This window comes from Oncorhynchus masou, chromosome 28 (assembly GCF_036934945.1).
Source record: "Oncorhynchus masou masou isolate Uvic2021 chromosome 28, UVic_Omas_1.1, whole genome shotgun sequence".
Classification (NCBI taxonomy): domain Eukaryota; kingdom Metazoa; phylum Chordata; class Actinopteri; order Salmoniformes; family Salmonidae; genus Oncorhynchus; species Oncorhynchus masou.
Genome location: NC_088239.1, coordinates 77497278 through 77517557, shown reverse-complemented (window position 1 = coordinate 77517557; position 20280 = coordinate 77497278). Strand labels below are relative to the sequence as shown.

The following is a 20280-nucleotide window of genomic DNA, read 5'->3' as shown; positions in this document are numbered from 1 at the left end:
AGTTCCACTGTTAGCACTGAGGCGGTGTGCCCTAGTAGGAAGACCACTTTGTGCAGCTCACCCTGCACTATCAGCTCCAATATAACTAGCATGGGCAAGTCTACTTAAGATAAGCTTCCCAGTAAAGCATTAAAAACAATTAAGCAACCCAGAAAAGTGCTAAAAATAGCCCATATTAACATATGCAGCCTGAGAAACAAGGTCCATGAAGTCAATAACTAGCTTGTAACAGATGACATTCATATTCTGACTATCTCTGAAACTCACTTAGATAATACCTTCGATGATACAGTGGTAGCAATACATGGTTATAACATCTACCGAAAAGACAGAAATGCAGACACGGGCGGTGTTGCGGTCTATATTCAGAACCACATTCCTGTAAAGCTTAGAGACGATCTAATGTTAAATACTGTAGAAGTAATATGGCTACAGGTTCGTCATAAACTTTGATTTCATCTGCTTCACCTAAAGCCCATTCTTGTGGGAAGCTGCTATAGACCACCAAGTGCTAAAAGTCAGTAACTGGATAATATGTGTGAAATGCTTGATAATGTATGCGATATCAACAGAGAGGTATATTTTCTGGGTGATTTAAATATTGACTGGCTCTCATCAAGCTGCCCACTCAAGAAAAAAAATAAAACTCTAACCAGTGCCTGCAACCTGGTTCAGGTTGTCAGTCAACCTACCAAGGTAGTTACAAACTGCACAGGAATAAAATCATCAACATGTATTGATCAGATCTTTACTAATGATGCAGAAATTTGCTGTAAAGCAAAATCCAAATCTATAGGATGTAGTGATCACAATATAATAGCCATTTGTAGGAAAAGCAACATTCCAAAGGCTGGGCCTAATATAGTGTATAAGAGGTCATACAATAAGTTTTGTAGTGATTCATATGTTGATGATGTAAATAATATTTGCTGGTCTGTGATGTGAAATGAGCAGCAATCAGACGCTGCACTTGACACATTTATGAAATTGCTTATTCCAGTTACTAATAAGCAGCACCCATTAAGAAAATGACTGTAAAAACTGTTTAATCCCCTTGGAAGGATGAGGAATTGAAAAATTGTATGGTTGAGAGGGATGAGGCAAATAAGTCTGGCAGCCCAACTGATTTGCAAACTTACTGCAAATTAAGAAATCATGTGACTAACTAAATAAAAATAAACTATACTATGAAACAGAGATAAATGATATGAAGAATAATAGTAAAAAGCTTTGGGGCACGTTAAATTAAATTATTTGGGGAAAAATTCAACTCGGCTCCATCATTAATTGAATCAGATGGCTATAATTCATCACAAAGCCCACTGATATTGCCAACTACTTTAATGACTTTTCATTGGCAAAATAAGCAAACATAGGGCTGACATGCCAGCAACAAACACTGACACTCCACATCCAAGTATATCGGACAAAATTATGAAATACAAGAATTGTACTTTTTAATTCTGTAAAGTCAGTGTGGAAGAGGTGAAAAAAGTTTTTTTGTCTATCAACAATGACAAGTCACCGGAGTCTGACAATCTGGATGGAAAATTACTGAGGATAATAGCAGACGCTATTGCCACATCATCAACTTAAGCCAAATAGAAAGTTTGTGCCCTCAGGCCTGGAGGAAAGCTAAAGTCATTCCACTACCCAAGAATAGTAAAGCGCCCCTTTTTTTTTTACCTTTATTTAACTAGGCAAGTCAGTTAAGAAACAAATTTTTATTTCCAATTACAGCCTGGGAACAGTGGGTTGTTCAGGGGCAGAACGACAGATTTTTTTTACCCTATCAGCCTGTTACCAACCTTTAGTAAACTTCTGGAAAAAAATTGTGTTTGACCAGATACAATGCTATTTTACAGTAAACAAATTGACAACAGACTTTCAGCACTCTTATAGGGAAGGACATTCAACAAGCACAGCACTTACACAAATGACTGATGATTGGCTGAGAGAACTTGATGATAAAAAGACTGTGGGGGCTGTTTTGTTAGACTTCAGTGCGGCTTTTGACATTATCAATCAAAGTATGCTGCTGGAAAAACACGTGTTATGGCTTTACACCCCCTGCTATATTGTGGATAAAGAGTTACCTGTCTAACAGAACACAGAGGGTGTTCTTTAATGGAAGCCTCTCCAATATAATCCAGGTAGAATCAGGAAATTCCCAGGGCAGCAGTCTAGGCCCCTTACTTTTTTCAATCTTTTCTAATGACATAACGCTGGCTGGCTATGAGTAAAGCCAGCTACTACAGCGACTGAAATGACTGCTACACTTAACAAAGAGCTGTAGTTAGTTTCAGAATGGGTGGCAAGGAATAAGTTTGAAATATTTAGGACTAAAACTTAAAGCATTGTATTTGGGACAAAACACTCAGAAAACCTCAACTAAATGTTGTAATAAATAATGTGGAAATTGAGAAAGTTCAGGTGACTAAACTGCTTGGCATAACCCTGGATTGTAAACTGTCATGTTCAAATCATATTGATACAACAGTAGATAAGATGGGGAGAAGTCTGTTCATAATGAAGCACGGCTCTACCCTCTTAACAGCACTATCAAAAAGGAAGGTCCTACAGGCCCTAATTGTTGCACCTGGACTACTACAGTCGTGTGGTCAGGTGCCATGAATGGCCCTTGAACGTACACATAGAGATAACATTAATAATATGCATGTCTATCTCTCCTGGCTCAAAGTGGAAGAGAGATTGATTTCATCACTACCTGTATTTGTGACATGTTGAATGCACTGAGCTGTCTGTTTGAACTACTGGCACACAGTTCAGGCGTCCATGCATACCCCACAAAACATTAAACAAGAAGTCTCTTCACAGTCCCCAAGTCCAGAACAGACGATGGGAGGCACACAGTACTACACAGAGCCATGACTACATGGAACTCTATTCCACATCAAGTAACTGATGCAGCAGTAAAATTTGGAACAGCGGGGACTGTGAAGCAACACCAACATAGGCACAAACACATGCAAACACACACACACATAATAACATACGCAGTATACACACACATACACATGGATTTAGTACTGTAGATATGTGGTCGTGGTGGAATAGGGGCATGAGGGCACACAGTGTGTTGTGGAATCTGTGAATGTATTGTAATGTTTTTATAATTGTATAAACTGCCTTAATTTTGCTGGACCGCAGGAAGAGTAGCTGCTGCCTTGACAGCTAATGGGGATCCATAATAAATACACATTTAATTTTATAGGGTTGTTGGATAAATGCCTGTGGTAAACACAGGCTTAAAAGGATCTTATACATTTTGTTCTTTGAGATAAAGATTATCAGCCAACGTCGCTTGTTCTGAATTGATATATGAAACAAAAGGCAAGTCTTCATAAAGTTCATTTTAACTGACTGATATCTCACAGGACACAACATATAAGCTCTCATAAGCCTGTGTGAACCTCAGACCTTATTTTCAGCATTTATCCCCAAACCCTATTCTTTCCCCCTTAGGAATGACTGAAGGAGCATGAGGTAAATAACTTCAGTTTATGACTACAAGCTGGTGAGCTCTATTGGCAATGCCCCCACATTTATTTAGTTTTTGAAATTCCTACTCAAAGGTAGAAGTTACAAAACACAACCATGTTTTTTCACATCTCTAATGTCTCCCATTTATGAAATGTATGGTTGTGTAAAAATATTGTTTTATTGCCTTTCAATGTGTGTTGCATTATGGGGATAACTGCATGTCAACTGCATGCACTTCACAAATATCATGTGATCAAAGGTACAATGTAAACACATATTTACTGTTGGAGGGTGTGATACGGGGGGCTGGAGACATGTTTATTTTGACATTCTAATAAAAACTTTTATTAACAATGGCAACACTGCCATGTTGCATAGAGCCTTGCTGTAGGGAAACCACAACCATGGAGATCGGGCACTAATCTTCGTATCTGTGCCATTATAGCACCCGTTACAGCATGGCCAGAGACATTGAGGGAATCTCCATTTAGAAGTAGTCAATTTTCTTCTTCACTATTGGCTGATCCCTCCAACAGGGTCACCAGGAGGGATCAGCCAATGAAGTTGGAAGTCCCACCCAGTTGACTACTTTAAAATGGTGGAAGCCCTCTGACTCCGCCTCGTATAATACGGCCTTCTGGCCACTAAAGGCCTCTTTCCCTATGACCACGTCGCAGACGCACTTCCTCTGAAGTCACTCGTTGACTCGTCTACAGTCATCAAGCCTTACTGCTCGAACGCACCCAAAGACTGCAGAATATTGCCTGGCTGCCCTACATACACAAACAGCAAAAAGGATATCTTGATGCATTGTGGAAATATCAACCTGTTAACACAGAAATATTAACGAATGCAGACTTCAATTTTTTGGTAGCTGGTTAAAAGACAACGTTCCAAGTTTCTGGGTCCAGCCCCAGAAAAGTTATGTTTTTATTTCAGTCAAAAGGACTCCTTAGTGTATTTCAGGGCATGGAGGGTTATCGACCCTTGGGGGACACCCTGGAATTCTCTCCAAATCCAATATGGCTGCCATAAGAGCATTTGATGGTGGTTTAATCATCTGTAAATATGAGTTTTGCAAATAAGATACATCTTTTAGAATTGTGTACTACACTTATGACATTTACAACTATTCTGGTGTAATTCAAATCTATTGGGAATACAATATGGCCACCATCATTACACTCAGTTCCAACTTGTGAACAAACCCAAACAAAACACTGCCCAATAGAGATTTTATTTAGAGGCAAAATATATGCTCCAGTATGAAAATGAAAATTCTGCGGCTGGGGTGGATAGCCGATCGCCCTCAAAAGAAAGACATCTTGCCGTGAACCCGGAAGCGGTACACACAGGTATAGTCCTGGTGACCCCAGTTGCTGAGGACATGGAGCTCCACATAACGATACACTGCAGTAGGGTTCTGAGGGAGGGGAGAGCGAGAGAGGCCCAAGCATATTTAATTTTGAGAAGTCTTACTCAACCCATTATTTTGCATACACATTAGCCCCATAAGGTATCATCTACCTGTCACATTAGCCTGCATCTTTACTATGAGTATCTAATAGTTTGTGAGCATTTGACTCACAGGCAATTCGAACGTCTGTAGGGGATCTCCAGCCTGGTCATATGTAAACATTCCGAGCAGTGATCCCTCGTCGCCGACAGTAGACATTCCCTACACAGAAAGAATGTGTGAGAGAGTCAATTAAAAAGCTATTCAACAATACACTAAAACATCCCTGTGCAAATTGTCCCACTGTAAATTCTGTGGTACAAAAAAGGAAAGTCTCAGAGTAGGAGTGCTGATCAGGGAAGGAAAGAGCCACCCCCTACTCAGAGACACTGAATACAGGCACTGGGGTCTGGGGTCAGAGGTAACTCACGTAGACTGCAAAGTCCTTGGGGGCGCTGTCGATGCGCCCATTAGGGGAGACTGCAGTGGAGAGGTGTTCCAGAGAGACGTGGGTCACGTGGATGGGGTGAGACAGGGCAATGGTCATAGTGCCCTGGGCCCCAGGAAACGGCCAACACTTGCCAGGCAGCACCTGCTGGCCCTGAGGGGATGAAAGATGATCGGTCTTTAACTCTAGAGCAGCGTTTCCCCAACCCTGGTCCTCCAGTAGCCCCAACCCTGGTCCTCCAGTAGCCCCAACAGTACACAGTTTCATTATAGCCCTGGACAAACACCTCATTCAACCTATTGAGGGTTTGATGATTAGCTGACAAGTTGAATCAGGTCTGCTTGTGCAGGGTTACAATACATTTTTTACATATGGAATTGTTTTAAGATTGTCATACCAAGGATCATTTAGCAATTTGATTTTTAATTTTCAAAACAATATAAAACAATTAATTTGATGAAACATTGAATTTGGCATTACTGATATTAGCCCATAGAAATACATTGTATAATAATTCACTACATAGAACAGACATTCCCCCCCCCAAATAAAATCTAAAGGAAGTTTGTTCTGAAGTGTTTGTCCTATATCTGAGAAAAAAATGTTTTTATTAAATATATGTTTTTACATATAGTTAACCCCTTACTTTAGGCACTAAACTAAATGACCAAAAGTATGTGGACACCTGCTCATCAACATCTCATTACAAAATCATGGGCATTAATATGGAGTTGGTCCCCCTTTTGATGCTATAACAGCCTCCACTCTTCTGGGAAGGCGTTCCACTGGAAGTTGGTACATTTCTGCGTTCCATTCAGCCACAAAAATATTAGTGTTAAGCGATTAGGCCTGGCTCGCAGTCAGCGTTCCAATTCATCCCAAAGGTGTTCGATGTGGTTGAGGTCAGGGCACTGTGCAGACCAGTCAAGTTCTTCCACACCAAATCGACCAACAAATGTCTGTATGGATCTCGCTTGTGCATCGGGGCATTGTCATGCTGAAAAGAGCCTTCCCCAAACTGTTGCCACCAAGTCAGAAGCACAGAATTGCCTAGAATGTCATTGATTGTATTCTGTAGCGTTAAGATTTTCCTTCACTGGAACTAAGGGGCCTAGCCTGAACCGCGAAAAACTGCCCCAGGCCATTATTCCTCCTCCTCCAAACTTCACAGTTGGCACTATACATTGTGGCAGGTAGTGTTCTACTGGCACCCGCCAAACCCAAATTAGGCCATCGGACTGCCAGATAGTGAAGCGTGATTAATCATTCTAAAGAACTCGTTTTCACTGCGCCAGAGTCCAATGGTGGTCAGTTTTACACCACTACAGCCAACGCTTGGCATTGAGCATGGTGATCTTAGGCTTGTGTGCGGCTGCTCAGCCATTGAAACCCATTTCATGAAGCTCTCAACAAACAGTTCTTCCAGAGGCAGTTTGGACCTCGGTACGCGTTTCAGCACTTGGCGGTCCCGTTCTGTGCGTTTGTGTGGGCAACCACTTCGGGGTTGAACCGTTGTTGCTCCTAGATGTTTCCACTTCACAATAACGGAACTTATAGTTGACCGGGGAAGCTCTAGCAGGGCAGAATTGACTTAACTACTTGTTGTAAAGGTGGCATCCCATGACAGTCACTGAGCTCTTCAGTAAGGCCATTCTACTGCCAATGTTTGTCTATGGAGATCGCACGGCTGTGTACTCAATTTTATACACCTGTCAGCAATGTGTGTGGCTGACATTGCAGAATCTACTAATTTGAAGGTGTCCACATATTTTTATATACACTACCATTCAAACGTTTGAAGTCACTTATAAATGTCCTTGTTAATGAAAGCACATTTTTTTTCATTAAAATAACATCAAATTGATCGGAAATACAGTGTAGACATTGTTAATGTTGTAAATGACTATTTTAGCTGGAAACTGCATATTTTGTTATTGAATACCTACATAGGTGTACAGAGGCCCATTATCAGCAACCATCACTCCTGTGTTCCAATGGCACATTGTGTTAGTTTATCATTTTAAAAGGCTAATTGATCATTAGAAAACCCTTTTGCAATTATGTTAGCACAGCTAAAAAGTGTTGTTCTGATGAAAGAAGCAATAAAACTGGCCTTCTTTAGACTAGTTGAGTATCTGGAGCATCAGCATTTGTGGTTTCGATTACATGCGCAAGTCCAATGATGCTTGTAGGGGACGTAGAGCGAAACAGACCACTATTGTGTTCGTGAGAGTCTCATCATATTTTGTAGGCCAAACCTTTAAGACATTTTCATGAGAAAAGTTTTTCGGAGTCTCATGGTCTGACAAACATCACTCTAGCTTTGCCACTTGTCAGAGATATTGGTGGGTGTGGTGGATTGAGACAACCCATACAAAAAACATCAAGGTGAAACAGATTTTGATGGGGATTTTTGTATCATGTTAAGACTTCTGCAGGCAGACAAAATTGTAGGAGAAGGGTTAACCTGTATTTAAACATGGTGGTCACAACGACAGACTTCAGGATGACACAGAGGGAGAGAGAGAGGTACCAACCTGGATGACACAGAGGGAGAGAGAGAGGTACCAACCTGGATGACACAGAGGGAGAGAGAGAGGTACCAACCTGGATGACACAGAGGGAGAGAGAGGGGTACCAACCTGGATGACACAGAGGGAGAGAGAGAGGGGTACCAACCAGGATGACACAGAGGGAGAGAGAGAGGGGTACCAACCAGGATGACACAGAGGGAGAGAGAGAGGGGTACCAACCTGGATGACACAGAGGGAGAGAGAGAGGGGTACCAACCTGGATGACACAGAGGGAGAGAGAGAGGGGTACCAACCTGGATGACACAGAGGGAGAGAGAGAGGGGTACCAACCTGGATGACACAGAGGGAGAGAGAGAGGGGTACCAACCTGGATGACACAGAGGGAGAGAGAGAGGTACCAACCTGGATGACAGTCCGGGGGGTCTCTGCAGGATACCACAGGGGAATCCCCAGGAAGCTCACGCAGGCCGAACGGGTCTGATACGTCTCAGAGCATCTGCTGGTTACAATACTGCCACCTACACACACAGACACACACACTGAATATTTCTGTGACAGATACAAAGAATATGCTGAAGTACAGTGATGATGTCACAAACCTTGAGACTCCAAGGCAAAGTCAGGCAGTCGGTCCGCCAATGGACGACTGCAATCCTTTATCAACTGTTTCACGTCCCATCTCTCATTCTGCGAGACACAATCACACATGATGATGCGTTTAAAAAAGTTTACATCTGCTTATTTTACCAGAAAATAAATCAAATCAACCCACCTGGGCCAGTCGGTCACTCAGCCATTTCTCCATGGCCTCTTTAAAAGCAGGTGTCATGTGTATGTTTTCTGGTGTGGGAGCAGGGGGGGGATGGTTTTGAATGGAGGTCACCTGTTGCTGCAGCTAGAGAACACAGATCACGCACATTAGGAGAAGTGTGTGTGTGTGTGTGTGTGTGTGTGTGTGTGTGTGTGTATGCACATGGGCCTGCGTGTACGTGTGTGTTACCGTATCACTGGTGTCCTCCAGGGCTCTGACCAGCTGTGTGGTAATGGATTGTTCCTCTTGGAAATCAGACATCTTGCTGCTGAACTCTGCAGCGTCCTGGGCCAGACGCTCTCCGGCAGCAGAGACAGAAATAGAGACACTACAATCGAATGAAACACAAAATAAATGTATTTTCTACTTTGTGAGAATCAGATATTTGTCTTCTAGAATAGAATACAAAATTATTATTATTTTTTTTTTATAACGGGCTAGGAGCTATATGGGTTGTTCCAAGACTGGTCCACACTCACCTGTTCACTTTCTCTCTGACGTTGTTAATCTCACGCCTTACTCCCCTCATGTCTATATTCAGTCTTTGTACCATCTGCTGGTGGACAAAGTTTATTCAATTGAATGAGTTTGTTCATTCCAGAAGGGCAATTATTGATACCACTTCTCAAATGACAAACTGGCAATACTACACAAAGAAAAATAGAAAATAATCCCTGGTACTTCCACTCTCTCACCCAAAAGAAAGAATCAGACAAAATACATAACTAGACCTGTGTTATAAGCTTCTTTTTTTTTATCTTGGTATGTCGTTACAAAGGGATAGGTAGGAGTATTCTCACCTGGGAAATGCCTTGGTGCTGGTGTGCTTTCTGTTTAAGGATCTCAATCTCTCTCTGCAAGACAAGCACAAGTCAGATAAATGAATGTCCAAACATTTTGTGCATTCTCTCCACCCAGCCCTCCCGCTCTGTTTTGTACCTGGATGGTGTCCATTTTGTTTTTGAGAGCTGAATCCATGATAGGACTTCCATACTGTAGAAAGAGTTGTAACTAGTCAACAAGAGTGATGCCCATGCATAGCTTTCAGCATTCACCCAATCAAAACATAGATAACAGTCTGTACCAAATGGCACTATTCCCTACGTAGCGCACTTCCTTTGACCAGAGTCCACATAAGTGGGGCACTATATAGAATGCCATGTGAGACGTCACCAGAAGACAGATGAAAAACAAGAGGTCCTACCGTAGCCTTTGGAGTCAGGTCGAGTGGAGAGTCAGGTTGAGTCGGGCGGTTCATTGGAATGTTGAGGTTCATGGTGGGGAAAACGATCGGAAAGACAAATACTGCAGGGAAGACATTGTGGTACAGGTCACACAGAGGACAGATGCATAGGAGGATATTTAGACGTGTGAACATGAATGTGTGGGCCAAAAAGATCATCAAGGATAACAACCACCCAAGCAACTGCCTGTTCACCCCACTACCATCCAGAAGGCGAGGTCAGTACAGGTGCATCAAAGCTGGGACTGAGAGACTGAAAAACAGCTTCTTTCTCAAGGCCATCAGACTGTTAAACAGTTGTCACTAACACAGACATGCTGCTGCCTAAATACAGACTTGAAATCATTGGCCACTTTAATAAATAGATCACTAGTCACTTTAATAATGTTTACATATCTTGCATTACTCATCCCATATGTATATACTGTATTATTATAACACCTTGCCTATGCCGCTTGGTCATCGCACATCCATATATATGTATATATTCTTATTCCATCCCTTTAGATTTGTGTGTATTAGGTAGTTGTTGTGGAATTGTTAGATTACTTGTTAGATATTACTGCACTGCCAGAACTAGAAGCACAAGCATTTCACTACACTCCCAATAACATCTGCTAACCATGTGTATGTGACCAATAAAATGTGATTTCATTTGAATTTAATGTGATGTCACACTCACAGAAGGTCAGGAGAACAGGCAGGAGGAAGATGACAAACCAGGATGGCAAACCATTCGGGAAACATGACCAGCCTACAGGGACACAGTGCCAAAGACAATGCTAATGCTAACAAACAAGGCAAAAGCAAAATAACGAGCTAACACTAAGCTAATGTACACAAGCCAGCCACAAGACATGAGATTAGCTAATACTAACAAACAACAAGCAGACACTTAAATTAAAAAAGCCCTTACAGTAAATGTAATATTGGAGACACACTGATGTTAAGCTAATGATAACAAACAAGGCTTTTTTCTCTTCTTATTTTTACAAGCATATAGAGACATGCAAATGCCAAGCTAATGTTGTCTCTCATAGACACTGAACTCACTGCAGCTCGCGCTGGCCCTAGTGCCTATCCAGCTGGAGCATGTCTTGGCCCTCAGTGGCTCCTCAGAATCAGAGCAGTAGCCAGAGCTGTCAATTCTGGTGAAGCCAACGCTGGAGGAGCCAATGCTGGATGAGCTCATGCTGGGCTGCAGGGCCACAGAGGCAGCGGGGGTCACAGGAACAGGGGCCAAAGGAGACAGGAAGGTCTGCCTTCTCTGGACAGCCCTCACAGTTGGCACCATGCCTGACATAGGGGGAGAGGGAGGGAGAGAGAGAACAAGAGGGTAAAGGAGGGAGAACTTTAGGAATACATAGCATTATTATTGCATAGTATTTCCAATCTACAAAAGTGTTGAACCCAGGCTAGGGGCTAGGGACTTAATCCTGTGCTGTTACAACTCATATGATGGTTGTCATGGAGTTGGCAAGACAGAACAAGGGACTAGATAGGGTTTATCAATCTGGACAACCCCTAGCGCAGGCAGGAAGTGATGGGAGCAATACCAATTAATTCATCGCCGTTGATTGGCCGATTTGGATTTTGGATTCCCTTATGGCCCCCAGTTCTCATTTTCCTCTTGTTGAATACCCTGAGAGAGACAGACACACATACATTTTGAATTGATACACACAGTTAAGTGCACTAAGCATCATAGCATACACAGTGATACGCTCTCACACCTAGGCACAGGGCTTTCCTTGTAGGAGACAATGGAGCCAGAGGATTCATCATCAGAGGATTGGTCATAGTACCCTCCATTAAGAAGCCTTGCACTTCTTCTAGACATGACTGTGAGAGAAATAAAGAGATAGTTTAGGCCTGGCATTTGAAATCAATCTAAACCCACCTTTGGTCAGTGTTGTCATGGACAACTTCATCTTACTTAAAGCACAAAACTGGACAAGAGTGGAAAACATTGGGTCCTACAGCAAGTTTTTACCAATTTCTCTTCTGATTGAGTATTCATCGTGGAAACCTTTCTCGCATTTATTAGTTTAAATCAGCATAGATGACTAAAACCGTGCTTTTTGAATCGAATGTTGCCTTCTACTTACCCGAGTCTTGTTAGCCAATTCATACAGTAATTATTGCAATCTTTAAACTCAGATGTAGTAGCAGAAAATGTAACTTTGCTAACGAGCCAGTGTGTGGAAAACACTTGCATTTCCAGCGCGTTTAGAACGTTGTGTTTATGGAACCCTAGAAATAGAATGGGGGACGCAGTTTACGTCACAATCAGGAGTCCTCGCCTTATTTTGATTGACAGCGTCATCACGTGCATCGGTCTCCAAAATCCATTCGATTATTTCGTTCCCTAATACAAATCAATAAATAAATATCGCCACATTGCTCTTATTTGTTGTATGTCTGTATATTTCACACACGATGGTGACATTTAGCCACCATATAGCATATGAAAACGTTATAAACCATGATAAAAACATTTATTTACAGGAAATTAGCTGTAAAACTGCAACACTTTCTTTGTCTCAGAAAAATGTGTAGAGATTAGATCAGGGATTCTTGAAAGTGGGGCAAATCCTTGTCCGACAGGGAAATGAGGTGTTGTTGCATTATTTGTGTATGTAATGTGTATTCTAGTTACTAGCATGTATGCCCTCACTATCTACCGGACCTGTATATTGTTTGTAAGCCTATACTCATGGTTATTGTTTTCTCCTATCTTTTCATAGAACCACTTTTACACTCTCACTTTCTGTGAGCAGTCAGTACTCAAGGAGTTTGTTGTGGTGAACACATCATCTGAATAAATCTGTTCTGAATACATCAAGACCCATCCCACGTATCACTATAGACCACCCACCCTTGTTTGGTTTCTGTGTGCCATATATTTTTCAATTGTGCTGTGATGTTTCACAACATTTTCAAGACCTGGTCTTGCCGGACAGACCTGTGGTGGCTGAACCCTATCCATTAGCACCTAAGAGCTCTCATTACTGCCTGTCCTATACTGAACAAAAATATAAATGCAACATGCAACAATTTCAACATTTTTACTGAGGTACAGGTCATATATGGAAATTAGTCAATTGAAATAAATGCATTAGGCCCTAATCTATGGATTTCACATGACTGAGAATACATATACCTTCAAATAAAAAGTAGGGGCATGGATCAGAAAACCAGTCAGTATCAAGTGTGACCATTTGCCTCATACAGCATGACTCATCTTCACATAAAGTTGATCAGGCAGTTGATTGTGGCCTGTGGCCACTCCTCTTCAATGACTGTGCGAAGTTGCCAAATATTGTCGGGAACTGGAACACGCTGTCGTACAGGTCGATCCAGAGCATCCCAAACTGGCTCAATGGGTGACATGTCTGGTGAGTATTCAGGTCATGGAAGAACAGGGACATTTTCAGCTTCCATGAAATGTGTACAGATTCTTTCGACATGGAACATGAAACATGAGGTGATGGAGGTGGTGGTGGATAAATGGCACGACAACGGGCCTCAGGATCTCATCAAGGTATCTTTGTGCATTCAAATTTCCATCGATAAAATGTAATTGTGTTCGCTGTCTATAGCTTATGCCTGCCCATACCATAACTCCACTGCCACCATGGGGCACAATGTTCATAACTTTGACATCAGCAAACCGCTCGCCCACACGACGCCATAAACATGGTCTGCGCTTGTGAGGCCGGTTGGGCGTACTGCCAAATTCTCTAAAATGACATTGGAGGCGGCTTATGGTAGAGAAATTAAAGTAAAATTATCTGGCAACAGCTCTGGTGGACATTCCTACAGTCAGCATGTCAATTGCACATTCCCTCAAATCTTGAGACATCTGTGGCATTGTCTTCTGTGACAAAACTGCACATTTTAGTGGCCTTTTATTGTCCCCAGCACAAAGTGCACCTGTGTAATGATCATGCTGTTATAATCAGCTTCTTGATATTCCACACCTGCCAAGTGGATGGCAAAGGAGAAATGCTCAATAGCAGGGATGTAAACAATGTGCACAACACTGTGAAAACAAATTTGTGCACAACATGTTAGAGAAATAAGCTTTTTGTGCAAATGGAACATTTCTGGGATCTTTTATTGCAGCTTAGTATTTTTTTTTAGTATTTTTCATATTTGTAATTATGTTCCAGCCCCTGACCATCCAGTCAAAAAGAAATCAGCCGGCGGCCTCTGAACTCTGTTTTCACCTGACAGGTTGATCGTACCAGGTGATGAGCATAGAAATTGAATCCATGTCCAATTCTAATTCTATTTCCATGGTGATGAGGAGACGATTAGTGTTTGCACCAAAAAAAGTGTTCTTTCTCAGCACCATAATTTCTCCTCATGTGCTCTATTACCACTGTTAAACTGACCATATACAGTGCCTTGCGAAAGTATTCGGCCCCCTTGAACTTTGCGACCTTTTGCCACATTTCAGGCTTCAAACATAAAGATATAAAACTGTACTTTTTTGTGAAGAATCAACAACAAGTGGGACACAATCATGAAGTGGAACAACATTTATTGGATATTTCAAACTTTTTTAACAAATCAAAAACTGAAAAATTGGGTGTGCAAAATTATTCAGCCCCCTTAAGTTAATACTTTTTAGCGTCAACTTTTGCTGCGATTACAGCTGTAAGTTGCTTGGGGTATGTCTCTATCAGTTTTGCACATCGAGAGACTGACATTTTTTCCCATTCCTCCTTGCAAAACAGCTCGAGCTCAGTGGGGTTGGATGGAGAGCATTTGTGAAGAGCAGTTTTCAGTTCTTTCCACAGATTCTCGATTGGATTCAGGTCTGGACTTTGACTTGGCCATTCTAACACCTGGATATGTTTATTTTGAACCATTCCATTGTAGATTTTGCTTTATGTTTTGGATCATTGTCTTGTTGGAAGACAAATCTCCGTCCCAGTCTCAGGTCTTTTGCAGACTCCATCATTCTTCCAGAATGGTCCTGTATTTGGCTCCATCCATCTTCCCATCAATTTTAACCATCTTCCCTGTCCCTGCTGAAGAAAAGCAGGCCCAAACCATGATGCTGCCACCACCATGTTTGACAGTGGGGATGGTGTGTTCACGGTGATGAGCTGTGTTGCTTTTACGCCAAACATAACGTTTTGCATTGTTGCCAAAAAGTTCAATTTTGGTTTCATCTGACCAGAGCACCTTCTTCCACATGTTTGGTGTGTCTCCCAGGTGGCTTGTGGCAAACTTTAAACGACACTTTTTATGGATATCTTTAAGAAATGGCTTTCTTCTTGCCACTCTTCCATAAAGGCCAGATTTGTGCAATATACGACTGATTGTTGTCCTATGGACAGAGTCTCCCACCTCAGCTGTAGATCTCTGCAGTTCATCCAGAGTGATCAGGGGCCTCTTGGCTGCATCTCTGATCAGTCTTCTCTTTGTATGAGCTGAAATTTAGAGGGATGGCCAGTTCTTGGTAGATTTGCAGTGGTCTGACACTCCTTCCATTTCAATTTTATCGCTTGCACAGTGCTCCTTGGGATGTTTAAAGCTTGGGAAATCTTTTTGTATCCAAATCCGGCTTTAAACTTCTTCACAACAGTATCTCGGACCTGCCTTGTGTGTTCCTTGTTCTTCATGATGCTCTCTGCGCTTTTAACGGACCTCTGAGACTATCACAGTGCAGGTGCATTTATACGGAGACTTGATTACACACAGGTGGATTGTATTTATCATCATTAGTCATTGAGGTCAACATTGGATCATTCAGAGATCCTCACTGAACTTCTGGAGAGAGTTTGCTGCACTGAAAGTAAAGGGGCTGAATCATTTTGCACGCCCAATTTTTCAGTTTTTGATTTGTTAAAAAAGTTTGAAATATCCAATAAATGTCGTTCCACTTCATGATTGTGTCCCACTTGTTGTTGATTCTTCACAAAAAAATACAGTTTTATATCTTTATGTTTGAAGCCTGAAATGTGGCAAAAGGTCGCAAAGTTCAAGGGGGCCGAATACTTTCGCAAGGCACTGTACCATGCCTTTTAGAAAGTAGTCATATATCCCTCGACTTATTTCACATTTTGTTGTGTTACCCATTTATACACAATACCTCATAGTGGCAAAGTGAAAACATGTTTAGACATTTTTGCTAATTTATTGAAAATTAAATATAGTAATATCTTATTTACATAAATAATCACACCCGTGAGTCAATACTTTGTAGAAGCACCTTTTGCAGAGATTACAGCTTTGAGTCATCTTTGGTATGTCTGTACCAGTTTTGCACATCTGGATTTGTTTTTATTTTGTTCTCCCATTCTTCCTTGCAGATTTTCTCGAGCTCGGTTAAATTGGATGGAGAGTGACGGTGAACAGCAATCTTTAAGCCTTTCAAAAGATTTTCAATGAGATTGAAGTTTGGGCTTTGGCTGGGCCACTCAAGGACTTTCACATTCTTGTTCCGAAACCATTGCAGCATTGCTTTGGCTATATGCTTGGGGCCATTGTCCTGTTGGAATGTACATTTTCGCCCCAGTCTAAGTTCGTTTGCACTCTGAAGTAGGTACTCATCAAGAATTGACCTGTTTTTGGGTCCTTTCAAATCAAATCAAATGTTGTCACATGCACCGAACGGGTGTAGGTAGACCTTACAGTGAAATGCTTACTGACAAGCCCTTAACCAACAATGCAGTTTTAATAAAATACCCACACCCCCCCAAAAAAAGTAAGAGATAAGAAAAATAAATAAATTAAAGAGCAGCAGTAAATAACAATAGCGGGCTATATACAGGGGGTACCGGTTCAGAGTCAATGTGTCAATGGGCGGGGGCACCTGTGTCGAGGTAGTTGAGGTAAATATGTACATGTGGGTAGGGTTATTAAAGTGACTATGCATAGATGATAACAGAGAGCAGCAGCAGCGTAGGGGTGGGGTCCTTCCTCAGACACTGCCTGGTATAGAGGTCCTGGATGGCAGGAAGCTTGGCCTCAGTGATGTACTGGGCCGTACGCACTACCATCTGTAGTGCCTTGCGGTCGGAGGCCGAGCAGTTGCCATACCAGGCAGTGATGCAACTCGTCAGGATGCTCTCGATGGTGCAGCTGTAAAACCTTTTGAGATTCTGAGGACCCATGTCAAATCTTTTCAGTCTCCTGAGGGGGAATAGGTTTTGTCGTGCCCGCTTCACAACTGTCTCGGTGTGCTTGGACCATGTTAGTTTGTTGGTGATGTTTACGCCAAGGAACTTGAAGCTCTCAACCTGCTCCACTAGAGCCCCGTCAATGAGAATAGGGGCGTGCTCGGTCCTATTTTTCCTGTAGTCTACAATCATCTCCTTTGTCTTGATCACATTGAGGGAGAGGTTGTTGTCCTTGCACAACACTGTCAGGTCTCTGACCTCCTCCCTATAGGCTGTCATCATTGTCGGTGATCAGGCCTACCACTGTTGTGTCATCAGCAAACTTAATGATGGTGTTGGAGTTGTACCTGGCCGTGCAGGCATGAGTGAACAGGGAGTACAGGAGGGGACTGAGCACACACCCTTGAGGGGCCCCCTGTTGAGGATCAGTGTTGTTACTTACCCTTTCCACCTGGGGGCGACCCGTCAGGACGTCCAGGATCCAGTTGCAGAGGGAGGGGTTTAGTCCCCGGTCCTTAGCTTAGTGATGAGCTTTGAGGGGACTGATCAATGAGCTGTAGTCATGGAATAGCATTCTCACATAGGTGTTCCTTTTGTCTAGGTGGGAGGGTAGTATGGAGTGCAATAGAGATTGCATCATCTGTGGATCTGTTGGTGCGGTATGCAAATTGTAGTGGGTCTAGGGTTCATTGTCCCCTCTATCCTTACCAGTCTTCCAGTCCCTGATTCTGAAAAGCATCCCCATAGCATTATGCTGTGCCCACCATGCTTTACGGTAGGGGTGGTGTTAAACGGGTGATGAACTGTGCCTGGTTTTCGCCAGACATAGCTCTTTGCATTCAGGACAAACAGTTACATTTTTGTCTCCTCAGACAACAAAATCTTTTGCCTTTTGATCTCAGTCTTTCACGTGCCTTTTTGCAAACTCCAGGCCTGCTGTCGTGAGTGGCTTCCGTCTGGCCACTCTCCCAAAAAGCCCAGATTGTTTAATTGCTGAAGTGACGGTTGTCCTTCTGGCAGGGTCTTCCATCTCAGCCAAGGAACTCTATAGTTCTGTCAGAGTGGTCATTGGGTTATTGGTCACCTTTCTGACCAAGGTCCTTCTTGCCCAGTTGCTCAATTTGGTTGGACAGCCAGCTCTATGCAGGGATGCAAATACTTTTTACATTTCTCAATGATGGAGACCACTGTGCTCTTGGAAACTTTCAACACTCTTGAAATTGTTTAATACCCTTCCCCAGATATATGCTTAGTCACAATTCTATCTTGGAGATCTACAGACAGTTGCTTGGACTGCTCTGACATTCACTGTCCACTGTGGGACCTTATATAGACAGGTGTGTTTCTTTCTTAATCAAGTCCAAACAATTTAATTGGCCCACAGGCGGACTCCAATCAAGTTGTAGCGACATCTCAAGGATGATCAAAGGAAATTGAATGCACCCGAGCTCAATTTGGACTGTAATAGCAAAGGGGTGTGAATACTTATGTAAATGAGATTTCTGTATTCATCTAGGAAGGCCTCCCTGATACTGCCTGATCTAAGACCTCTCCATCCCTGGCGACAAAGCTTTAGTAGTGTCTCCATCCCTCACGATGAAGCGCTGGTGTGACCAGCTGACTTCCTCTGCAAAAGGCTGAGGCCTAGAGCTTGGATGAGTGCCATTTCCCATCACAAAAGTGTTCTTAACAGAAGTCTACCGGCACATTCAGATAATCAAAGTCACAAGATAGTGACAGCAGTGGTTCGGAGATAGTCATTCTCCTCCAGCAGCTGACCACCATTTTAAGGAGCTCAGGTAGCTTGTTAGTTGATCAGGCCCAGAAGTGGCAGACCTGGACTAACTCCCGTCTCCAAGGAGACCAGCCAAGGGGAAGGAGTATACAATACGTCAATTACAAAACACAAAAAGATGAAGAGGCACAGCAAACCATAGAAATTCATGCAAATTAGAATAAGGCACAGAAAATACATTAATTAAATAAAAGATCACTGTAAAGTCCTAAATAAGTAATACATGCACACAAAAAGGGCTGGTCTCCAATTGGGTAAAACTAGGTAGGGCAACATGTCACCAGCAGTAAAACAAAAAATAAAAAAAAGAGAACAAGCGGTCTTTTGTTAGATAACAGGAGCCAGGTGCGAGATAACGGTATGGAGCATGAGAGCCTGGATGTTCTTCACAAGCAAGTTACATCTCTCAACAGAAGCGCCAAGAGGCGGGGACCCGTCTGAGCGCCTGCAATAGACTGGACAAGTTTAAACCACGCCCAGTCTCTACTGTGATAGGCCAACAGACGGGTTGGAACTGTTTATCACAGTATAAAGAATACTGTTTTACATACGTCTTGTCAGTTCTCTGTTCTGCCCTGCGTGGTATTACAGTGAGCCCGTACATACGAAAGTTGCATTTGCCATTTATTACTTAGCTAATAAAAAATACATAGTATAAAATCGGTGACTCATTGTTATATTTATCCTGATACCAGATTCGAATTTACGCAACTCGAACAACACGAACTGGTTGAGTCCCTTTTCTGTGGAGAACATGTGGAACTCAAGCTGTCACTGTCATCATGTTTCTACTCAGATGCAGCTAAACTGTCAAGCTCAATCTATAAATGGTCACTGTCGCTGTCCTCCATGTACGTCTAATATTGAAATTAAAACAATCAAATATCAACAACAACAAAAAATATTCAATGTGATGACATTCGATCAATGTGGAAAACTGATAGGATTTGCAAAACAGTCATCACTGTAAAGGAATTTTAGGAATGTTTGTCTTTTTTTTACCCAACTTTAACATAAATCTAATGACAAGGTTATTTTTTTTAATTTAACGTTCAATTCCCGTTAGACGACTCAGTCATATGTGAATCAATATTAGACGTTGATCTTCCCATGACCTCTTGGCTGTATTTTATACTTTTTTTAAATGTATTTTCCTTCAGATTGAAATACTGTCAAAAATACTGTCAGACTGACTTGTTATAACTGTCATTGCCCCAAATAAAAATAAATAAACACTTGCTGCTTTTTTTTACATGGGGGGGTCGCAATACTTTTCTGATATCAAAATAGAGTCGTGGGCCAAACAAGTTTGGTAACACCTGCCCTGGGGTGTGTTGCAAAGGGGGGAAC

General features: G+C 42.2%; 1 long non-coding RNA gene across 1 annotated transcript; it reads right to left on the bottom strand.

The window, feature by feature from the left end:
• Positions 1-8363: 8363 nt before the first annotated feature.
• On the bottom strand, positions 8364-8822 carry LOC135516926 (uncharacterized). Its single transcript, XR_010451984.1, has 3 exons — positions 8715-8822; positions 8542-8629; positions 8364-8460 (listed from the first exon to the last, which is right to left on the bottom strand). It is a non-coding gene; the product is annotated as an uncharacterized LOC135516926 (long non-coding RNA).
• Between the last annotated feature and the right edge of the window lie 11458 nt (positions 8823-20280).